The 23,283-nt window shown below is 38.0% G+C and overlaps 1 protein-coding gene across 2 annotated transcripts in view; it reads right to left on the reverse strand.

Moving 5' to 3' along the window:
- The window catches only part of Cwc27 (CWC27 spliceosome associated cyclophilin), a 185,039-nt gene that overhangs the window by 101,964 nt on the left and 59,792 nt on the right, over positions 1-23,283 (reverse strand). Inside the window, exon 11 of one of the 2 annotated variants that reach the window (XR_008219496.1) lies at positions 767-860. The exons of the other annotated variant lie outside the window; for it this stretch is intronic. The gene's annotated coding sequence lies outside the window, so the exon portion shown is untranslated. The remainder of the gene's footprint in view (positions 1-766; positions 861-23,283) is intronic. 2 annotated transcript variants of the gene reach the window in all.

The raw sequence follows: 23,283 nt of genomic DNA on the forward strand, positions 1-23,283 counted from the left end.
TGATTTTATAAATTGTTATGTCTGATTACAAAGATAAACTCACTTTTGTTTAGAAAAGAAGTTTCTGTGGGGAGTATTTTAATTCTCATGAACATTCCTTCTGTCCCCTTCTCTAGAAGGACACATGTCATAATTAAGAAGTCAAATTTAATCAAATAAAAGCATTCTGGTGTTCAGAATATTATATATTTAATAGATATTTCATGACTATATATTTGATTTGTACCATGGTAAAACTGAATATCACATATTTTTCAAATGAATTCATTACGTCAAGAACCGAACAAAAGATGTGGCATGTCTCACTTGTGAAGTAATTGAACTTTATCATACAGTATATTCTAATTTGTACTAGGTAACAAGTCTATTACTACAATGCACGTACAGACACTTTCAGTGTAAGTTCCTAACATTTCCAATGAGGTTCTATTATCTATCTCCTTAGAAACTGGCTGTATGATTGATAAGACTACAGGCCCATATCATTAAAGGAAAGAATGTTCTAGTTCAGTCTTTCCTTTCAAAAGAAACATTTAATGAAATACACTGATACATACTATAGTTTGGGAATGAGTCAGCTTTCGTATGAGTCTACAGAGCCACTTAGATGGTAATTTTGGAGATTTAATACAAACTTGTACCTCCCTCTTTAGTTTTAAATTCCTTCCTATCCTGAGACCCATGGGGAGAAGACAGGGAAAGGAGAGGTAGAAAGGGAGAAGAAGAATTTATATAATTCCTTCCAACAATAAACAAGCGCTCTTACCCACTGAGCCCTCTCTCCACATTCATCTTTTTAGATTTAGATCTGGCCATTCAATGCCATAAGTTATGTGATATGCTTAGTACTTCGGAGCAGTCTGGGAATAGAGAGAAAAAAACAAAGGAGACATGAAATTCTAATTATATTATTTTGTTGGTTATAACTTTATTGCACTTGTTCTATAACAGAAAAGTTTTGTTTATTCGCAAAATTAATGGCAAATATTGACTCTTGCCACATGTCTTACTAGTTTATTGAAAAGTCAGTTGTAAGAGCTCATGAAGATCAAAGTGCAATGTATTTTATATACTGGTAGCTTTATTCCTGAACCACAAATTAGCCTAAATTGAGAGCTCATATAACTAAATGCAAATAAAGCATCTTTTCCGTTTGGACTGATGGGATTCACTTTGGATTTAGTTAAATTAAAATGTGTTTTATTAGGTGCAAGAAGTTTCCAAAGTGATTTTCCTGGCCCCTTCTTGTCCCCATCATCTCTCGGGTGCTGGTCTAGCAAGTCAAGCAAGATTTTGATGCTGCTCTTCTGCCAGAGACAGAAGATTACACTGAAGTTCAAACTCTCCCTGGCTGTGTGACATGGGGAAAGTTTGCACATAACTTCCTAAAATATAAAAAGGAGGACAGGGCTTCCTACAAATCTTGACTTTAGTGTTATACATTTCCCCCTAGTCTTCCATATACCATATAGTGAGCGATCAAAGGTATGGCTGTCATCTGTAAAATACTTCATCCAAGGGCAGGATCTGGTCTCTTCAATACATATGAAACAGACTCAAATGGACTATACAGTAGCCCACAAACATACCTCAACATATTTAGAAGGGTTAAAAATTGAATGGTGTATGTTCTTTAACTACAAGGAATGAGATTTGAAATGAAGAAGAAAGAAATATTTGAGAAATTCACAAGTAGTGGGAGATAACATTCCTAAATAACCAATGGCTCAAAGAAGTCACAGGCGAACCAAGATACTTTGAACAGAATGAAATGGAAGCAGACATATTCAACCTCAGAGAATACATCCAAAACAAGGCTTTATAGAGAAAATCTCATTTGTAAGTTGGCGTCTATGTCAATAGTCTTCATAATATAATATTCTACATGGAAAAACTTGAAAAGTACTTTCTATAGTTTTGGTATATTATAAGCCTGAGGCAAACAAGTCATCAATATGATTATTCACACAGCCTAGTACTCTTTTTCTGTTTTTTTTTTCCCCCTCTGCTAAGGAGCATAAAACATATTTAGGGGGGAAAAATCAGTCAGTGACCTCTCTCTTGGCCACAACTAGTTGGAATTGTTCTTCTGGGGGTCCTAAAAGTTAATGTGATGACTTGAAGATAAAAGTACTAGCCATGGTCTTTGAATCATAACATTTTCTTATAATCAACTAAGTACATACACATACAATGTGATGGAGGCCTGGAGAGAGCAGAACATGGGCTAATCATCTGTTTTATATACGAGAAAACCGAGGCTCAAATTAAGAAACCTCTTTGACAGACAACTCCTGTCTCAAGTTCCTTGACTTTTGAAATCTGTTATGTACATTTGTGATCATTTTCACTAAGACTTTCTCATGTGCTTTGTTATAATGAGGTAGTCTAGTTTGAGCTCTAAACATTTTAAATCTGGATCCATTTTCTTATAGGCACAACATATAACAAACAGATGTGGCTAGAAGACTTTAAAAAAGTGTAGCTCTTAAAAGATGAAAATTACACCCAACATCACAGCTTTTCTTTGCTTATTTGTCAGCTGTTAGGAACCAGAGTACTCAGCAAAAAAGCATAGTTTCACAAATAAAGAATTCAATATTATAAAGTAAAAATATCAACCTAAATAAAAAGTACAATCCTAGGGCTGGAGAGATGGCTCAGCCATCAAAGGCCAGGCTTACAACCAAAACGATAAAAGCTACAATCCTAAATAAAACCATTTCCCTCTAAACCAAGGCAGGCAAGTTTACTCTCAAAGAAACCTCAAAAACAACAAAATAAATCGCTGACCCCATCACTAACCCCTATTGATACCAGCATTTCCATCTAAATCCTTCCTCAAAGCCCTTGTTTATCACACACACACACACACACACACACACACACACACACACACACACACACACACACAGCGAGAGACAGGGCTATGACTTATATGCTACCCTGCATGACAACATCCTTTTCTCTCCTTACAGATTTGTACCAGAAGATTCTTAATGGTAATATTATAGAACTTTTAACTATTTTTACAATGAAACATTCAGTTCTCAGAAAGTGATGGAGAATAGGGCCTTTTGGGTTCACTACAGTAAACCAGGTCAGTTAAGTCACAGTCTCTTAAAAGTTATTCTTTAAATATTAACTATAGCCACATTCTGTCCTGCTATAAATATTAAGTGTAGTCTCCTTGACCAACACAACAATATTTTTCTATGCCTGATGATGCTCCTAACATTTTTTTTAAAAAATCTATGTTATGTCATATTTTAGGACAAACACACTTGATACTTAAGGAATGTTTGTGGAATTTTAACAATTTGCAGCCAGGCAGTAGCAGGTGGATCTCTTTGAGTTCGAGGCCAGCCTGGTCTACAGAGTGAGATCCAGGATAGCCAGAGCTACACAGAGAAACCCTGTCTGAAAAACAAACAAAAAACCTCAAACAAACAAACAAACAAAGCATTCTTCTCTTTAACAACAGTCAATGCATATTAGTAACTAGTTAATAATAATGTAGTGTAGGTGCTGGGGAGACGGCTCAATGGGAAAAGTGAGGACCCGATCCCCAGTACCCATTTAAAACTGGATTTGATCACACAGACCTGCAACCCCCCAGCACTCCTGGTGGCAGAGATTGGAGGATTCTTGGAGATGGATGGTCAGCTAGCTAGTCTAGCCAAATTGATGAGCTCCAGGTTCAGGAAGGAAACCCTTTCTCAAAAAAGTAGGTGGAAAGTGATGGAGAAAGACTAATAGCAATCTCTGGCCTCCATACATAGATTCTGTACACACGTGCATATGCAACTGTATGCAAATATGCACAAATATGGACACACACATGAAACATAAACACAATAATAATGTAGTGCAAGTTTCAAATTGCTACATCAACAAACTTTAAATTATCTCAACACAAAAAGTACATACTTGAAAGATTGATGTTAATTACTTCACATAATCATCTATAAGCTATCCATGTATCAAAACATCACATTATACTCCATAAATATATAGTACAGTAATTAATTGTCAATAATAAAAATAAGAAGCATATTGATCAATGATAAAAATGCATTAAGAGCAACAGATTAGGATTTGCATAACACTAACTGAGGCACACAGTCCTAATCATTCCATAAAATACAATAACGTAAGAGTATGTGAAACTAACTAATCAAGGGAATCATTAGGGGTTACTAAACCAGCTGAGGAATTCCTAATGCTCCCATGGCTGCCTTGGTAGGGAACACTCAGCAGTGTTCCTGCATTCTGGAAACATTCTAAGATAGGCAGAATGTAGAGCCCTGCTTCTACTTCAGAGGTCAATGATCTGGAAAGCTCTTGTCCACCTGACAGCTACAGTAATGCATATAGGACCTCAATAGAGACAAGCAATGCTCTTGCCCAGGACCCTAAACTTTAAAGGAGCTTTATACAGTCAAAGCAAAAGAGCACACTGATGTAGGGATGCTTATTATTTCACAGTATTGAACAATTATCATCCACATTCTAAATAATACTTGCGATAAAGACAAGCAAACAAAAAATTCAATAGTTACCTGTAAAAATGGCTATTGAGAAATATTAGAAATAAAAGTTTATCCTGCCACTTGGATAAAAATCAAACAAATCCAGAACAAGCGTTATTCTATAGGCCAACTGGCCTGGCTTTTTCAACAGGTCAATGATGTGAGGAAAAAGGGAGCATGGTGGGTGGGGGAGGACTGAACATTTGAGTCTCTTCAACTTCCACAATGAAATTTAATTCCAATATTTGGTATTTGGAGATGGGGACTTAAACAGGAGATTAGAGATCTCAGGAATAGGACTTGTCCTTGCTTTAAAAATGCCCCCCCAGATACCCTGCCTTTTCTTCCATGTGAGCACACAAGGACAGCAGCAAGTGGCCCTACCATAACCCAGTCTGTTGGTGACTTCATCTTGGACTTGTTTGACCTCTAGAATTTAGAAACACCAAATTCTACTGTTTATAAGCCACTTGCTTTAAGGAATTTCATTATAGCAAATGAAATGAAAGTAAGAATAAACAAATGATAAAATTCAACATGTGCACCTTAGCTGACTTGTGGCATGAATGCATCAGTTGTAATACATACTTGTGAACACAGGGAAGTCTGAATATGGCTTGATATTAGACGGTCATCATGGAATTATTACTAATTTAGTACTTATAGCTATGCATGTCCATTTCAACAGATGAATATTACAGTTTTGTAGTTACATACCATGGCTTTAGTTTATTTACATGCTGAAGCATCTTTAAAAAGATAGGCCGGGCAATGGTGGCGCACGCCTTTAATCCCAGCACTCGGGAGGCAGAGCCAGGCGGATCTCTGTGAGTTCGAGGCCAGCCTGGGCTAGCAAGTGAGTTCCAGGAAAAGGCGCAAAGCTATACAGAGAAACCCTGTCTCGAAAAACCAAAAAAAAAAAAAAAAAAAAAAAAAAAAGATAGAGGACACTGTTAGACCCAGGCAACCAATAAGAGATCCTTCCCTGTTGGTACTATTATTATTTACTTTCAGGATTCTCTAATTTTTTTGAATAATACAAGATTTTTAAAAGATTGTCTGAACTGGCCATATGAAATGGAGTCTAGTAACACCATAGAGAATAACCATTAGGACTGTGGCAGCAACTGTGGAGGCAGACCATGGTCATGATGCCACCAGAAGGGGCAGTCTATACGAAGAACCCAGGCAGAGGGACTGTGTATTTCCTCTCTCAGGCTCCTCTCCAGCCTTCCTGTTCTTTAACTAAGGCACACCACTCTGATATGTTCATGTGTAGATTAACCAAGTGAGTTTCTGCTAATGATACCAAGGATTTGAATAGATCAGACTGACCTGATATCTAGTACCCTATGCTTTTGCATGTGGAAATTATCATAGCATGGAATTTTAATTCTTCAAAGCAAAGTGCACAGGAGAAGAGGGAATTCAGCCTAATTTTAGAAGAATTATGGCTTTCAAATAGCTTGACACTTTTGAGGGGCTGACAAGGTGATTCAGTGAGTAAAGAGGCTTGCTGCCAAGCCTGACAAGTAAAATTCAATCCCTGGGACCCATGTGTTGGAAGGACACAATCTATTCTTCAAACTGTCGTTTGGCCTCACACCTGCATCATGGCATGGGTACAATTCATTCCCCACCACAATAATTAAATAAATGTAGGAATAAAAGAATATTCCTTTATCCTTTAGAAGCAATGAAAACAATACCTTAATGAACTAAATTCTGCTGAGATATAAATAATATATGGAAATTACAAAGCCAACATACTGGCAGGTGGGATCCGTCATGGCCCGACCTCAGGCTTGACCATGACTCCCTAAGAGAAGACTAGTTGTAAACAGCAGCTTTGGCCAATAAACACCAATACAAATAGACAAATACAAATGATGCAAAAGAGGCGTGGTCATCCCTAGAACAACTGAGCTTGTATTTTTAGAGTTTGTCCTCTTTGAACCCAAGGCCACAGTGCAAAGTTACCAAAGCTAGTACAAAGAGGAGAAGGGAGGATGTTCAACAGGCAGGATTAAGACTTGGGACACAAGACCCCACTTAAGACACCCCTGGGCTCCTAGCCACTAGAGTAACTTCAGCTGAGGTCCCACGCATTGCAGGGAGACTCAACCACCCACTTGTATTCTAACCCAGCTCCTCACATACAGAATTAAAAGCCTTTGTTTAGTTACTGAGCTGGGGGATGGGTTTTATATAATAGATAACTGAAACAGGACCATATACTATGATGTGGAATCATTTATATTTGACAACAAACTATATGCACCAAGAAGTTATCAATGAGTGAATACCTAAAGAAACTCTTTATTTCTAATTCTGAACCACAAGAAGTTGGACTTAAATTATCTGGAATTATGAGAAAATATTAGTGTTCAATTTTACAACAGTTTAAAAATACCACTATATATGTAGAATTCCTACTCAAAATTGATGGAAAGTTTTATATCACAAAGACTGATGCTGTGGTCCACATAAAATACCACAACTGGCCTTAAATGAGATCCTTATGTTGAAGAGGTGCCCATCACGAAAGTAGTCAAAACAACGCAAGGTAAAATTGAAAACCTGGAGTGAGGCTGACACTTTAACCTTATCTGAAACAATGGTGGAGTGTGTTGAAACCCAATCTGTGCGGGCTCCTGGGGTGGGGTGGTGTGGGGTACAGACTCTCAACTCAAGGGTGCAGACTGCAGGAGCTTTCTTCCAACAGATGCTGACTTCTGGTGGGTGGCTTACTCTAGTAAATGTTAATGAGTTTTGCATTTTATTCACATTGAAATTTTAAATATATTTAAAATTTTAGTACTCTTGTGTTAAATACTGTATTTCAGTAACAATTCATTTAAGTATAAATGAACGAAGAAAGTGATTCAACTGTAATGACTCGTTGAGGTTAAGAATGCTCTGGTAGGGCTGAAGAGATGGCTCACCATTGGCTTCTCTTCCAGAGGTCCTGAGTTTCCCAGCAACCACAAGGTGGCTCACAACCCTCTATATTGGGATCTGATGCCCTCTTCCACCATAAAGGTGCACATGCAGATAGAGCGCTCATATAAATAAAATAAATAAAATCTTTAAAAAAAAAAAACCATTTTGGTAGGCTCAGTGTGGCACAGCACCACACTTTGAAATGAGATTAAGATTATAGGACTGAGCCGGGCGGTGGTGGCGCACGCCTTTAATCCCAGCACTCGGGAGGCAGAGCCAGGCGGATCTCTGTGAGTTCGAGGCCAGCCTGGGCTACCAAGTGAGTTCCAGGAAAAGGCGCAAAGCTACACAGAGAAACCCTGTCTCGAAAAACCAAAAAAAAAAAAAAAAAAAAAAAAAAAAAGATTATAGGACTGAAACTTCGGCTCTGATTTTTTTTTTTTTCTTTTTGCTTCTGACTATAGAGACTCAGCTCAAAAAAGGAGTTTAATAATAGTAACTGCCCTTAGAGTTGGTGAGAGGTTTAATGAGTTTACATGGAAGACTGGATACAGACAAACCAAGTGAACACTTATTATTAAACAATGATAATATGACAATACAGTCTCAGAAGAGAAATAACATTTTATAAACTTTCATGTGCTTTAGAAAAGGCCTAGAAATGAGAAAATGAATATATGGAGAAAATGAATATATGCGGCTTTATACAGCCTGTAAAACAGTATATGTGAAACTAACTAACAGATGGAATTCCAATGGAAACAGCTCTAAAGACATTATCTGATTCATCTATGATGTGCCTTCTTGTTGTTTACACTTATTTATTTAGTTAGTGTGTGTGCGTGCACACACACATGCCTGTTTTCAGACAAGGTCTTCCTCTGTAGTGCAGGTTGGCCTAGAATTCACTATATATGGCTGGCTGACCTAAAACTTGTGGTGACTCCTGCCTCTGCCTCCCAAGGGCTGGGATTATAGACAAGAGAGACCATGCCTGGCTCTTCCACACATACACTTTAGTCAAATTTTTCTACACATTGGGTTTTAATTACGCTCAAACCCTCTAATAACTTTACCATTCTTGATAATGTGTACTGTCTATGATTTCAGTTATGTTTGTCATTCTATTCTGAATTTGAATCAGGTTTTGCTCTTTTAGAAAACAGTGAAACTGTCTTTCTTTGAGGTATAGCTTAGCTATAGTACAATGAGCAGTATCATGTTCTCATCACTGAGAGTTCCAGTTCAACCTAATCTCTGCCATTCCTCCCTGCCCCTGCCCTATCCTGCCCCAATAGTTGTTCTGCCACCAGCACGCATGGAATCACACACTGTTTTCATTAGACTAGAGGTCATCATTCAACACAAAGTACTTTTGAGCGCCCCCAGAAATTGTTGTGGTATATGTTACTAGTCTGCTTCCTTTCATAGATAACTAGTATTCTGTATGTATATTCTCCATACAATTTGTCTATCCACCAAACAGTTGGTGTAAGTTTAGGTGGCTTCCATTGTCTCGTCAGTAAGAGCTCTTATGGTATACATGCACAAGTCTTCTAGGTGGGCAATGCTTTCTTTGCTCTTGGCTAAGTACCTGGACATACCGGTTCATAGGGAATACATATTCTTAACTTTATAATTATCCAACTGTCCTCACATTTTATACTCACACTGGCAACTTGAGTTTAACAGTTCGGATTTTCTACATTTTATTTACTTTTTTTTTTCTCCCTGCTCCTCCTACTCCTTCTTCTTTTCTTCCTCTTTTAAAAGCTAATCTACTGGGTATTTCTCTTAGCTAGAGTTTCTAGCACTGTGACACCATGACCATAAGCAATTTGAGGAGGAAAGTATTTATTTGCTTACACTTTCACATCACTGTCCATAATGGAAGGAAATCAAGGCAGGAACTCAAGCAGGGCAGGAACCTGGAGGCAGGAAGTGAAATAGAGACCATGGGAAAATTCTACTTACTGGTTTTCCCCGTTGGCCTGCTTAGCCTGCTTTCTTATAGCACCCAGGACCATCAACCCCAAAGAAGCATGACCCACAAAGGGCTGGGCCTTCTCCCACCAATCACTAATTAAGGAAATGCCCTACAGACTTGCCCACAGGGCAGTGTTTTCTCTGTTGAGACCCCACTTCCCAGATGACTCTAGCTTATGTTAAGTTGACATGAAACTATTAAGGACAGTATCACAGTGGCTGGATTTTGTTTTACTGGATATAATGACTGTTTTTATGGATTAACAGCCACTTACTTGTTTTCTTCCATGAATGTTCAAGTTTTTGCCAAATCTTAAAATAGTCTAATTCATTTTGGATAGTAAATTTCTAGATCCAAGTCTTTTATCAAGTACGTTTTGCAAATATTTCCTCCTAACCTATAGCTACTTATTTTCTTAATTTTGCTGAAGTCTTGCTATTTCTTTACAGTACAATTGATACTGAAATGATGTACAGAGCAGTCAAAATCAAAATGCTCACCTAACAATTCAGAAAAAAAGGCAAGCCCAAGACAAGCTTTGATGAAGAGACTGGCCACTGGCTCCCACTCTAGGATGTGCTCTACCCCTCTGATAGATCTGACCTGACTGAACTGCTTTCCCGTTTTAACTACCACAACCCCTGCCCGCACTGCCCCTGACATCTAGTATTTTAGTTGAGCTAATATATTTATGCACATATATTGAGCATTCTCTCAACTCCTGATTTTCAAAGTCATTAAACTGGATATTATAAGGAAGGGGCACACAATATATGCTCCAGGTTGTCCATAGCTACTAACAGGTTCTTTCTAGCTATTATCCTTAAATCAAGTAGCAGAGGTCCCTGCCAAGGTCCTATTTGCTAAACCTGGTAGACATCACGTAGATATCCTGACTGGTCCTATTCTACCCATACAAAGACATCTGTCTTTGTCTTGTTTGGACAGCACTGAATACCCGTCAGTGAGCATATGTGGTGAAAAGGAAGTGCAGTCTTTATTAGGCAGTGATGAATGGACTGAATACTGAAATTGAAACTGGTAATAAATAGTGATGCCTAGACTTTATTCTTCAAAACAATCTACTGCCCAGCTGCTAACTCACTCAAACTTTAAATCAAGCACAAGCTTACACGTCTCCCGTCTGGTACCTTTTTAGGGAGAACAGGCTGGAAAACGCATTGTCAACTGATACTTTCTTCCTTGCTACTAAAGTATTACTATTCTTTACAGGCTTTCCTACCTTACAAATGTTAATCAAAATACTTACACTTTTCACTTGGGCTAACCACATTAGCTAGGAACTGCTGGTGTATCATAAGGTATTAATGTATACGATTATTTGCAGAAATAATAAAATTGAAAGCAGATCTGACTTTCATTGCTATGATAGACTTCCTTATTCACAAAGGCTGTGGAAAGACAGCTAAGAATAAGTTAATTTCTACTGTTCCTAAATATCCCTCAAAATGTTTACCTTTGTTAACTCAATTTCTATCACTTGCAACTACCATTTACTGAGTATGATTTTTTTTCTTAAAATGAACACAGCATTCCCAAATGATCTAAATTTCTAAATTCTTTCTGGAATTACTTTTTGCAACAAGCAATCAAGTTTTTATCCTCCAAATCCAGAGTGTGTTAGTAGCACACAACAACACAGATGGTGCAGGTTTGAAATTACATCAGCTCAGCACACCACAATACAAGAATAAAGATGGTACTGGTCTGTAATTGCAGCAACACACTATACTATACCATAACACAACACAACACAGTACAGACCACAGGTCACACCATACCACAACACAACAGGTCACACCATACCACAACACAACACCACCATGGTATATCACAACAATACCACACTATACTGTAACAACACACCACAATAACATAGATGGGCATGTGTACAGGCCTGTAATCACAGCACTTGAAAATAGAAGGCAGGAGATTGATTCAAGGCCACTCTGCATTATAAGAGATCCTATTTCAAATAACCAGTTAAAAAAACAAAAAGAGACAATGAAAGGAACAACAATAGCTCTCGTTTAAAGACTAAAAAGTTTGGATTAAAATCTAGGAATGTGTTACATTTCAGAACAAGTTTCTAAAGAGAAGCATTTCAGAAGGGCATATTAGTTCTCAGAGCATATGTATATGAAACTGTTTTAAGTAAACTTTGAAAAGTGGGCAGTTAATGACTGCTGGGGAAGAGAGTTGATTTTCATCAGAGGTGCAGCCACAGGTAAGCTCTCTACAATCCTGTTAATAATGCATCCACAACCGTGTGCATGCAAGCAACCATAACTGAACTCAGTGGGTTACTCTTCGAATAGACACTGAGGTAGAAAAGGGAGGCCTGGACCGGGAGAAGAAAGGGTAGGATGCAGTGGAAGGAGCTAAGGGGAGGACGGACAGTGAGTATGACGAAAAACGAGATAGAGCTACAGCCACGCACAAAATCATCAAAGAAGAAATCGAAACATTAAATGCCTTAGAGTATTTCTTCTAACCAGGAAAGCATTCACATTGGCTTTTAACAATACTCACATGCTTTATTACAACATAAATATATTACAAATTTCAAAAACTAAAACAATTTGATTAAATCAACTGTTTCCATAGATAATGATATTGGGTGGCAAGGGCCGAGACAAAACTGGCCCATCACAGAAGTCCTAATTTGCTTAGGAAAATGTGAGGTATCTGCTAAAGAAAAAATGAATAAACCAAGCATTGCAATTAGTTTACAGTTATCTCAAACCCCGATACCTAGAAGTACCAAGAATGACGTGCAACTCTGGTTTGAAGAGGATGGTGACGCCAGTAACATGTCCCACAAGCCATGCTTCCTCCTGACAGCTCATGTGCCTTTCGCCTGGGCTTATTATGAATGTCTTAGGAATGGCTGGGTTGTTTTTGCCCTCTGCTTCTTCCTCATGCCCCAAGATGAACTTTCTCCTAGGAAAGCACTAATATTAGTAGTTAGTTACTAAGACTTCTCCTCATCTGCCTTGTCCTCTCAAGTAAAAAGAAAAACCTGAAAAATATGTTTAAAGAAACGTTTTCATCATTAAGTGAATGTCGTTTGTGAAGAGGTTATAACACAATGTTATTTAAGAATGTCCAGTGTTACCACATTAGGCCCCACTGCTCACTGTGGAGGCTTGCTTTGGTCACTACTTAATAAACATGTATCTGGGGAAGACAATATATTTTCTTCCTCCATTAAATCTCCTGGCATTTGGTTTTGATTCACAAGTACAGCTGCAGCTTAGATAGTTTTTATATCACTCTAAAAGAAAAAAACTCCCAAATTAATTGAAATGTCCCAACTTTCAACAGAAAACTAGGCAAGCCCAGCTCTGCTCCATGTCAGCACTATCTACACAAGGCGAAACAGCTCCAAAGTATAATATGCCAAGAAATTCAGAGATCTCAGGCACATATTTTCTAGTTGCAATCACAACAATCTGTGAGAATGGTGACTTCACTCACTGCTACCTACAACATTCTGCAATAACTCCTTGGGAGTGATGACTTACTCCTCTTTTATTTCAAAATCATTTTCCCCAAATATGACAACAATAAATCTTTTTCAAAAGGCTTAGAATTGCTCATTGTTAGAACATTAATATTAAGGTTATCAGTTTTATTCCAGTTAGCAAAAGTTTAAACACGATCACACTAACTATAAACTTGGCTCATAACACTAATGATCTCACACCAGCCTGTAGGCACTACAAGGGTTAAAAAAAAAAAGAAAAAGAAAAGAGAGAGAGAGAGAGAGAGAGAGAGAGAGAGAGAGAAAGAAAGAAAGAAAGAAAGAAAGAAAGAAAGAAAGAAAGAAAGAAAGAAAACTAAATAACACAGCCCTTGAATGCATTTAGCAATACAGCTTTCTCTTGGCAAGAATCTAACAAAAATTTCTAACAAAACCTTGACTCCTAGGTGTACTGAGTGGATTTCTTATAGAGAAATTAGTATGCCTATCTTTTATAAATGTTATAATAAACTTCTAGAATCAGGAGAGCAGACTACTAAAGTCAAAAATAGCTTATGATGCTAAGCAAGGGCTGGGATGGATCTCTATGAGGACACCTATAAATAAACCTCAGTGCTAAAACTGAAATAAATAGTTGCAGTCGTGGCTATTTCTAAGACATGTTTCCTTGATTTTATACTAAAGTACAGAACATTGATTCTATTAATAATCTCCGACAAAGGTCAACTGTATGAGGCAATACACTATGAAAACAAAACAGTCCTAGTACTTCTCATCCATAAGTTTTCACAGCAGCTGCTATGTATAGGGAATTGCCTAAGACCCCAAAGTCAAAGCTAGGTCAACACCTCTCAGGCCCACTAGGATAGATACTACTGAAAGAAGTCAAGCAAAGATCAAAACAATCAATCCCGAAGGCAAAAATAATGAGTGCTACTTTCTGGAGAAACTGCTAACTGCTATGTTGTACTATTAGTGGGTATGTGAAATGGAACAGTTGCTATGGCAAACAGTACAGCAATTTCTCAAAAAATAAAAACAGACTTTCCATATGAACCAGCAATCATACTGAATATGGGCTGCCAAGGAGATATTTACATGTTTGTGTTTGTGATAACATTCACAGGTAGAAGCAACTGTAGTGATATTGTGTTCCCCAAAATATCGTCCACCCTACTAAACTTGCCTGAGGTCAGAGAACAGAACAGCCACTAGACAGATATAGAGGCAAGAAAATGGTGGCACACACACCTTTAATCCTAGCATTCCAAAGGCAGAGATCCGTCTGGATCTCTGAGTTCAAAGCCACACTGGAAACAGCCAGGCATAGTGACACACAACTTTAATCCCAGGAAGCGATGGCAGGAAGCTGAAAGGTCTATAAGGCATGAAGACCAGGAACTAGAACTGGTTAAGCTTTTAGGCTTTTGATCAGCAGTTCAGCTGAGATCTATTCAGATAAGGACACAGAGGATTCCAGTCTGAGGAAACAGGATCAGCTGAGAAATTGGCAAGGTGAGGTGGCTGTGGCTTGTTCTGCTTCTCTGATCTTCCAGCATTCACCCCAATAACTGGCACCAGGTTTGTTTTTATTAATAAGGCCTTTTAAGATTCATGTTACAAGCAACTTAAATATTCTTAGAGATGAATAGATAAAGAAAATATGGTATATGCATATAGTGGAATAATATCCACACTTAAAAGGGAAGGAAATTCTTATAACACAACATGGATGAGCCTTGAAGAACATATGCTAAGTGAACTGAGCCAGTCACAAGACTGTGGGAGTCTACATAAAGACACACCTTCAATCAGAAAGTGAAATTCATAGAAGCAGAGACCCAGACTATACACATAAAATGGTTAAGCTCATAAGTTTTACATGATTTCTACTTTGCCTACAGTTAAAATAAAAAACATTCTTAAAGTGAACTCTGGGGTGGAAGAAGAAAACTATTATGTCAATACTTTGCTCAGCAGTGATTAGGCAAAGTGGTGATGGCATGCAGAAGTAAGTTTCGTGAAGCTTCCTCAGAGGGGTATCGAAGTTAATGACTCACATCTCAGAGAGCTATAAACCTCATTTTTACAACAAAAAATTGTTTTTGCCCTTTATCATCCATAGCACAGTAAATCCCACAAGAGCACTGGTACTTCTCTGTGGTATGGCAGCCCATTCCATTCTTGTCTGCCTGCTAGAAAGTTTGTCCTTACTTTTGAGTCCGAATTTGCCACCTAGTTCCTTTCATTCACTGCTCTTGGTTCTGCCCTGCGAGCACACAGAGTACAGGAATAACCTAGCTGCTTGGTGTGAACAACTTTTGATTGTAAAAGGCTTCATAGATAATGCCTTACTACTGAAGTCTCTGGTTTTTTTTACGGTGAGTCCATCAGCCCAGTGTTTTAAATGATAAGCAGCAGGATAAAAAAACACTTTAAACTGTTTTCTCGTACAATAGAGTTTAAAGGCTGAGGCAGGAGACTGCCATGGCAGAGGCCAGCCAGGAGTATCTGGCAAAACCCGCATCCAAAAACAAAACAAAACAAAACCCCAAAACCCCATGGCTCAAGATGATATGAGTAGACACAAAGGTATGCCACTTTATTTATAATTTTAGACATTCTATCTGAAAAGTCAAATATGAAAGGCTCTTTACTGAATGAATTTTTTAATTAACAAACAGGTCTCACTATTGCATTTCTGGACATCATTTTGTTGTCGCTGTGGCTGTCCTCTGCTCATCTCCTGCTCACTCCCTGTACCCTGCCATTTCCAGTAGCCCCTTCTGGAAAGCCCCTACTTCTGCAATTCCCTGGAATCAGACCTTGCAACACGGTCTGGCTCTCTTGTTCTTACTGAAATAACCCTCAGAAATCTACTAAGTGCTGTTCAATAAAATACTCTGGGCTTAAGATTAGAACAGAAGCATGATAGGTTCCGAGCAACCATCGATCTCATTTTCATTTGTGTTAGAGATTTCAACTATGAAGTACTTACAGCCTGAAATGATAGAATGTTTTCAGTCACTGTGATCTCTGGGGTAATTTGCACATACACAAACATGAAATAAACTAAGCACTAACTAGCATCAAATACTAAATTATTGAAGCACTCTCATCAATTACTTACATTTTCATCCCTAGGAAAATCTCTTGTGTCTTAGCGCTCGAACTTTATTTCAGGAAATAAGGAAAGCAATTTAGATAATAGAACCATGTTCTCTAAATTACACTGAGAGGCTACATTATGTACTGAAATTGTTTTTAAATGTTTCTGAAAAGCCTAGTTTCAAGCACTTATTAGAAGTTTTATTAGCTTTTAAAAGGGTTGGAATTCCCTGAAAAAGGAAAAAAAAATGAATCAAATAAAGTAAACGTCATTAAGTTTTCAACAAAGTACTGAATTAATGAACAGCAGTGAACTTCCTTACATTTAGTATTTAATTAATAATAAATCTTCAACTGAAATAAGCAAAGGTTTTTCTTTATATCTTTTACTTGATTATCATTTAAGTTAAACCACATGGATAAGTATAACATTTGTCAATTTTTATGGTCCGTTTTAATTTTAATAACCATGTAGGTGATTAAGTGACTACAACTATATTTCTACTTTGATTTTTTTCAGAACTATACAAATTACGGCTGGATGTGGTGACACCCTCCTATAATTCCAGTACAGGCTAGATGGGGGAATGCTATGAGTTCAAAGCCAGGCACGAATCCAAATCAAGATCCTCCTTCAAAAAGCAAATTTCTGCCCATGTTTAGGAGGAGACAAGGCCACAGTTACTTTGTGAAGTGCCTGTGTTGTTCTGCTGCATAGAAGTTCCTCCAAGATTAAAACCTTCCATGTTGGAAGGAAGCTCCTCAAGAAACAGAGTGTTCTAAGACCTCTCTCATGCAAGTTGAGCTCCTGAAGAAGCAGAGGCCAGCCAAACTGCCCACAACAGGCCCAGAGCAACTGAGCCATATGAAAAGGACACTTCCTGACTTGATGAGCTTCCTGAAGGTTGTTCAGTGTACCCTGAGTGTCCAGCTTTCATGAGCTGTACCCCGATGGCGGGTTTTGGATGCAGTTGTCTTTGAGTCTTTTCTGCTCCTGTAACCTCTCACTCAGACTTCTGTTAGTAACCCCAGTAAAACCCACTGGCTTGCCAAGCTGGACTTTGGTGGTATCTGTATTTTGGTTTGCTGTTGGTTCCCTATTTGGGGAATGTTCACATCTCCTCAAGAATAATGTTACTCAACATCTTTCTCAAATTAAAACAAAACCTACCAATTCTTTTCTTTATTTTCTTCCTAGAAAATAATATTCTTCCTGTCATTATAATTCTTTTCTATAAGTGCGGATACATGAAAAATATACATAGTTTTACATTCTGTTAGGATAGAAATTAAAAGGGACTACCAATATCTTTGGGGAATTATACCATTAATAGAGTTCATGATTAAACTTGAAAGTGAGCACTCTTAACATTTTAAGTATTCTCCCAACATTATTTAATTGGAATTGAGATACTAAGTCAGGCATGGTGAAGCATACCCATAACTCTAACACTTGAGAGGTTGAAGCAGTAAGATCAGAAGTTCAAGACCAGCCTTGGCTACATAGCAAGTTTGAGACAAGGCTGCCTCTAACAATAATAATAAAATTTAGATATTAAAATTATTATATATGCATCAAATCCTTGATTGCATTTTCTTTTGCACAGAAACTATACTATGTTCTTTTGCTTTTTCTATGATGAATGTGGATGCCAGAGAGAAACTATCTGATTTTCTTGATTACAGAGTCACAGTGGCATTTTCAGAATCTCAAAGTAAATACAAATAGCAAAAAATGTTAAACTCTTTCAAAGACCTTTAAAGGTTCTTACTGAACAAGTAAAGCTAATGTTGGGCAATGTTTACCACCTTTCTTCTTACTGACATATGTAACTGACTATCAAGTAGCTAGTGTTTTTCCAAGGAATATTACTTTATAAAATTAAACAAAACCAAAAAATCAAACCACACAAATTCATGAAGGAAACCCTGTATTGACCCTGGAAAGATTAAGCTTCCAAGCACCAAGGAGATCAGCTGTTCTTTTTCAGTGACTCGTCTAAAAGGACTTGAAGATGATCATCAAGACTTTACTGGCAAAGGCATTTTGAAGAAGAGGTAAGACTTTGAAAGCTATAGTAGACTCCTTTACCAGCTATGATAAATTGTAGACTAGATTCGGGTTCTTGCTGAGATCTACTATAGAAATATGAGCAAGGGGATATGTGGCATGGCTAGAGTGCTCTAGGGGAACCAGGCCAACAACACAGCAAAAACCATTGGAAGAAAGTGGGAATACCAGAGATGTTACAATGTTGAGAGCCAGGGGTCAGCAAACTTTCTGTGGATATGTCCCTTTTGTAACTAGATCAGGCCTTGGGGGCCACATGCTACAGAGCACAATTGCACAGGTCTGCTATCACAGCACATATACAAGAGCAGGTCAGATGCAGTCTAATTAAAGTGCCTTTTTTCTATTAAACTTCATTTTACTCTAAATTGGACAAGTTGGATTGGGTTTGTATAACTGAGGTAAGAGATAAATATTGGAACTTGGCAAAGATGCTAGTGAAAAATATAGAGAAGTGGACCTAAAAATTTAAACATAATCTGATTGACAGGTTTTAGGGACTGACTAGTTGTCTTAGTAGACAGAAAGAATGTTCAGGATGACTTCTAAATGTCAAGGTTGAAACGAGGTATGTAAGGATATATTTACTACAAGAGAGAATCTAGGACAGGTAGCAAATATGTTAAGGATAATTCTACTTTGTTTGGGGCACATAGAACTTGAGGTTCTGGTGGGACATCCTGTTGTTCTGTCTCCACGGCTTATCAATGAACACATTGAGGCCAATTCTTGGTTGCCATGACAGAATACCTAACAGAAACAACCTGAAGAAGAAAGGCTGATTCTGACTCCAGTTCAAGGGTACATTCTACCATGGTGGGGAAGGCAGGCAGCCTGAGGTAGCTGCTAAGACTGTACTTAGTCAGGAGGAAGGGACAGGTGAATGCTGGTACTTTATTTTCTGTCTCCCTTTCATTCGGTCCAGGACCCCAGCACATGGAATGGAGATACCCATATATGGAAATCTTCCCACCTCAGTTCAGCCTCAGAGACACTTCCAGAGATTAGTTTCTGCGACGATTCTAAATCTTGTCAAGTCAGTTTTCAAGATTCACCATCAAACTGAGGAGGATCTCAGATTCCTCCTCATCCCCATTCCCAGCACCTTGCTTAGCTGTCTTTGACCTAGCCGCGGAATTGGCTAGTAGGCCTGGACTGTAGTACTCTCTAGCCCCTGTTTATACTAGGGTGAGATCAAAACAAATCTGAAGTATGTATCTAGTCATGCTAGATACATCCTTAACCTGTAAAAGCTTCGTGACAATGCACAAGCCCTATTTTAAGAGTGAAACCCTGTCTATTTGCAATAAACTGATAATAGCAGGCAACTGCAGGTCTTTCTTGGTTTGGTGGTACACCCTGTTACCTTCACCTGAAAAACTTGCTTCATAAACACTTGTAGCTATTACGCAAAGATCGTAACATTCTGTGCAGACAATGAAAAAGCTCATAGGTCCTCCTCTAAAACACCTTTTCTATATAAGTTTTCTATATGAGTATGTATTAGCTTTAGAGTGAAGAAGAAGAAGAAAGAGTAAAAACACACAGATCAATACTAATTAGCTTCCTTTTCTGTCCATTGCTCAGAACTTTGAAAGCGTCTTCATCAGTTTGTTATCAAAGAAGGCTGTTGGGTACAGCAAGTGTTCCTCCGTACTGGTTCTTGCTGCTGGCCCTCCTTAGCATGGCAGTTCCCTTGGAACTACAGTCTATACTTGGCAATCAACTACTGTATCTGCCATACAGACATTTGCACTTCTGATTTCTAAGCCAAAGATCAGAGACAGGACTCTGGCGAGGGCTTATATTCCCTGTCTGAGTGCTATCTGCAGTTGAGTGAGAGGTCATCTGAATTAGGGTTCTCCAGAAGGAACGGTGGAGGACAAGATCGAAGGGAATTTATAACGGAAAGTCTTTTGTCCACAGATGATCCTGCCCAAGTGGTTCCCGTGACATTAAGAGAAGTGTGGATCATATCTTTACTTCTTCGTTGACTCCATCAGTTCCCATGTCTTCTTTCAGAGCCAACTCTTGTGTGTTTCTGCAAGTGCTTTAACCTTTCCTTACACAGCTACCAAAGACTCTTAACTCATCTTCTGCTTCTAGTTCCTCCCACCATAAATCTATCTTATGAAGGGGGAAGTCAGTAATCTTAAATAAACTCCCCCAGAAAGTTGAACCTGTCTGCCTCCTGTTTCCAGTATTTGCCTAGAGAGAAGGCTGGACCTTCCCATTCCTTCTATTGCCAGCCCCCATGCTCACTTGCTTTGATACTTTCTCAGGAGTTCCTTCTACCCATCTTCACCCTTCTTTAAATGCTTCCTAGTCTATTATGCTTTCTCTGTTGACAAATGTCAATGATTGTTCAATTTAATTCGTTGACTACTGTTTAAATCTATATGCCTACCCATGAACTTCTGTGCCTAGTTCCACTACCTTTTTAGAATACAGTTTTTCTCCTCCTTGGAATCTTCACAGGACCCAATATAATAGATTGGAAATCAATACTAAAACTATGTTTCCTCAGAACAAATATTTTAAGGGCAAAGACTTTAATTTTACATCTTTATGTCTATGTACCCAGTACATTTAAGGGCCTAGTGAATGTACCCAGAAGATACAAGAACTTCATGTATTCTTTCAAGTAATAAACATTTCCTGATCACCTAGTGTACGACAGACACAGAGACTGGGAACTCACAAAGAGGATTACATTTAAAAATTGAAAACGATTCAATCTTCCATTGTTTTGAAATATATTCTATTCCTATCAGAAAGAGACAGGCCAGACAGCTTCTCAGTTCTTCTGGGTCAAGTTTTCAGAGTATGACTCATTACTTTTCACAAATTCCCTAGGCAAAGATGCTCAGTCATATTTAGACTTTAGTACAAAAATCATTCTCAGTCCAAACAATTGATTTTACGAATTTAGTCAACTTAGATTATCTTGGTCTGTTCTTTTCTCTTTGATGCAAAAATACAAGAGCTCATTGGTTATTCTACAGCTCAGGGTTATAAAGGTCAGTTTTAATACTTCTAGAAAATGGGCTTTCCAAAACACTGTGTGTTACAGAGGGGACACCTGAGTATTAATTCTGCTTTCTCCCTCTGGATAAAAAGTGCCCTTGCTGATCCGAGTTTGGTTCAAGAACTAAGAAAGCCTGACAACTATAAACATTTCCTTAAAAGGAGAGCCACAGATTGTTAGTTCAAGTTCTTCTGGAATAGTGATGAAAAGGAAGAGTCTACAGATTGTTAACTCTTTCGGAACAATGACTATAAAAGCCAGTGATATAGGAAAGGAACTTACTGACTCAGTAAAGCAGTCTTGCTTGTATATGTTTCTTAGCCATTGTGTATTCTAAGTCATTGAAACCAAAAGAAACTATGCATCTGTTTCTCCCTCACTTTACTCCTGGGGAAACACTGAATCTTTTTTAATTAAATTGGAAAAAATAAAGCTAAGGGCATACAAATGTGTGTGTGTTCTCCTATTCATCCATAACTTATCCAAAACACTATGTTTTTTTAAAAAAAGCAAAACAAAACAGTAAAACCTGTCTAATCACTTTCATTGAATAAGTATTAATCACCGAGGAATGGGACAAGCACACACACACAAAAAATACTAATTGTGCAGACAGTCTTGGTCAGATACATGAGTATATCCAATATCCAAAAATCTCTAGGGAGACTGTTGTATCAGTGAAGGGTTTTTTTTTTTTTGGGGGGGGGGGATAGTTTTTTTTTTTTTTTAAAGAAATGATATATCAAACATTGGAAAGAATATAACACCTAAGCAAAACACTATTAAAACTATTTTAACCTTCAAAAACTTCCAGTGGGAAACAGTTTGTAAAATAACAACTGCTAGTCCAACTTCATATGTTGGAAGAAGTTTAACACAATTTCACACTAAAGTAAGTGATAAAACTCTACATAAAAAAAGACTGTTGTGAGGTAAGGTTTCCTTTCTCTTCTTAAACTGGGAAATATAGCAGCAAAATGTATTTCTTTAAGCCTGAACTGTTTTCTTACTGGCTATAAGGAGAACCCATTCTCCTTATAGAGTAGTAAAATTAATACTAAGTAATGTTTTTAGAGTGTGTGTGCTGTGTATGTGTACACATGTGAATGTGGAGACCAGAAGCTGACATCTATCTTCTTTGATTACTCTCCAACTTATACATTGACACAGGGCTCTTGAATCAATCCAGAGCTCATCAATTCAGCTTATCTCACTAGCCAACTTCTGGGGCTCCCCCGTCTCTGCCTCCCAAGTACTGGGATTACAGGTAAGTCGTTTCCCCCCCAGGCATGTGTATGGGTGCTGAGACCCAAGCTCTGGTAGCCACACTTGTCTGGCAGGTGCTTTCATTCACTGAGCCATCTCTCTAGCCCCCACACTAATTATTAAATACAGTGATGTCACTGACACTTTTTTCTGTTTTTTCCATTAAAAAGAATTTAAATCTTACTAGTTTTAAAACCAAACTTGGCATGTTAGTAGTAAGTAAGCAATGGAGTCACATTTTAAAACATATTAGCATACAAAGATTCTATTTAAAAAGAGGGCTGAAGAGATGGCTTAGCAGGTAAAGGCACTTGCCACCAAGTCTGACAATCTGAGTTCAATCCCTAGAACCAACACACTACAAGAAGAACTGACTCTGGCCATGGCACGTGTGCGTGTGTCTTTCACACACATGCACACACACACAAAGAAATAAACATTAAAAATTAAAACAAAAGTAATTAGGCTATTCAAGAATGTAACATTTCAAAATCCTAATCTCAAGAAACAAAAATGTAATTCCATTTGATAGTGATCACAGTATTGTCATTTTATACCAAGTGTCCACTCCCTGATATATTTACTATTACCAAAAATACACTCATAAGCCTTAAAAGCTGAACTCACTACATAAATAAAGAGGGAGAATTCATTTTTAACGTTTCTCATTTAGACCTGGAAAAGGCCTGAGCTTGAATGACTTGACCGCAATTATGCAATCCACAATCGGCCTACTGCAGACATGAATGTTTGTTTGTAACATTTGGTGGGGATGAAGTGGCAAGCACAAAGGCCATCCTTTAAAAAAGTTTTCCCAGTATATGGAAAATCTTACTTTCT

This window comes from Peromyscus californicus, unplaced genomic scaffold (assembly GCF_007827085.1).
Source record: "Peromyscus californicus insignis strain IS unplaced genomic scaffold, ASM782708v3 Scaffold_18__1_contigs__length_77618521, whole genome shotgun sequence".
Lineage (NCBI taxonomy): Eukaryota > Metazoa > Chordata > Mammalia > Rodentia > Cricetidae > Peromyscus > Peromyscus californicus.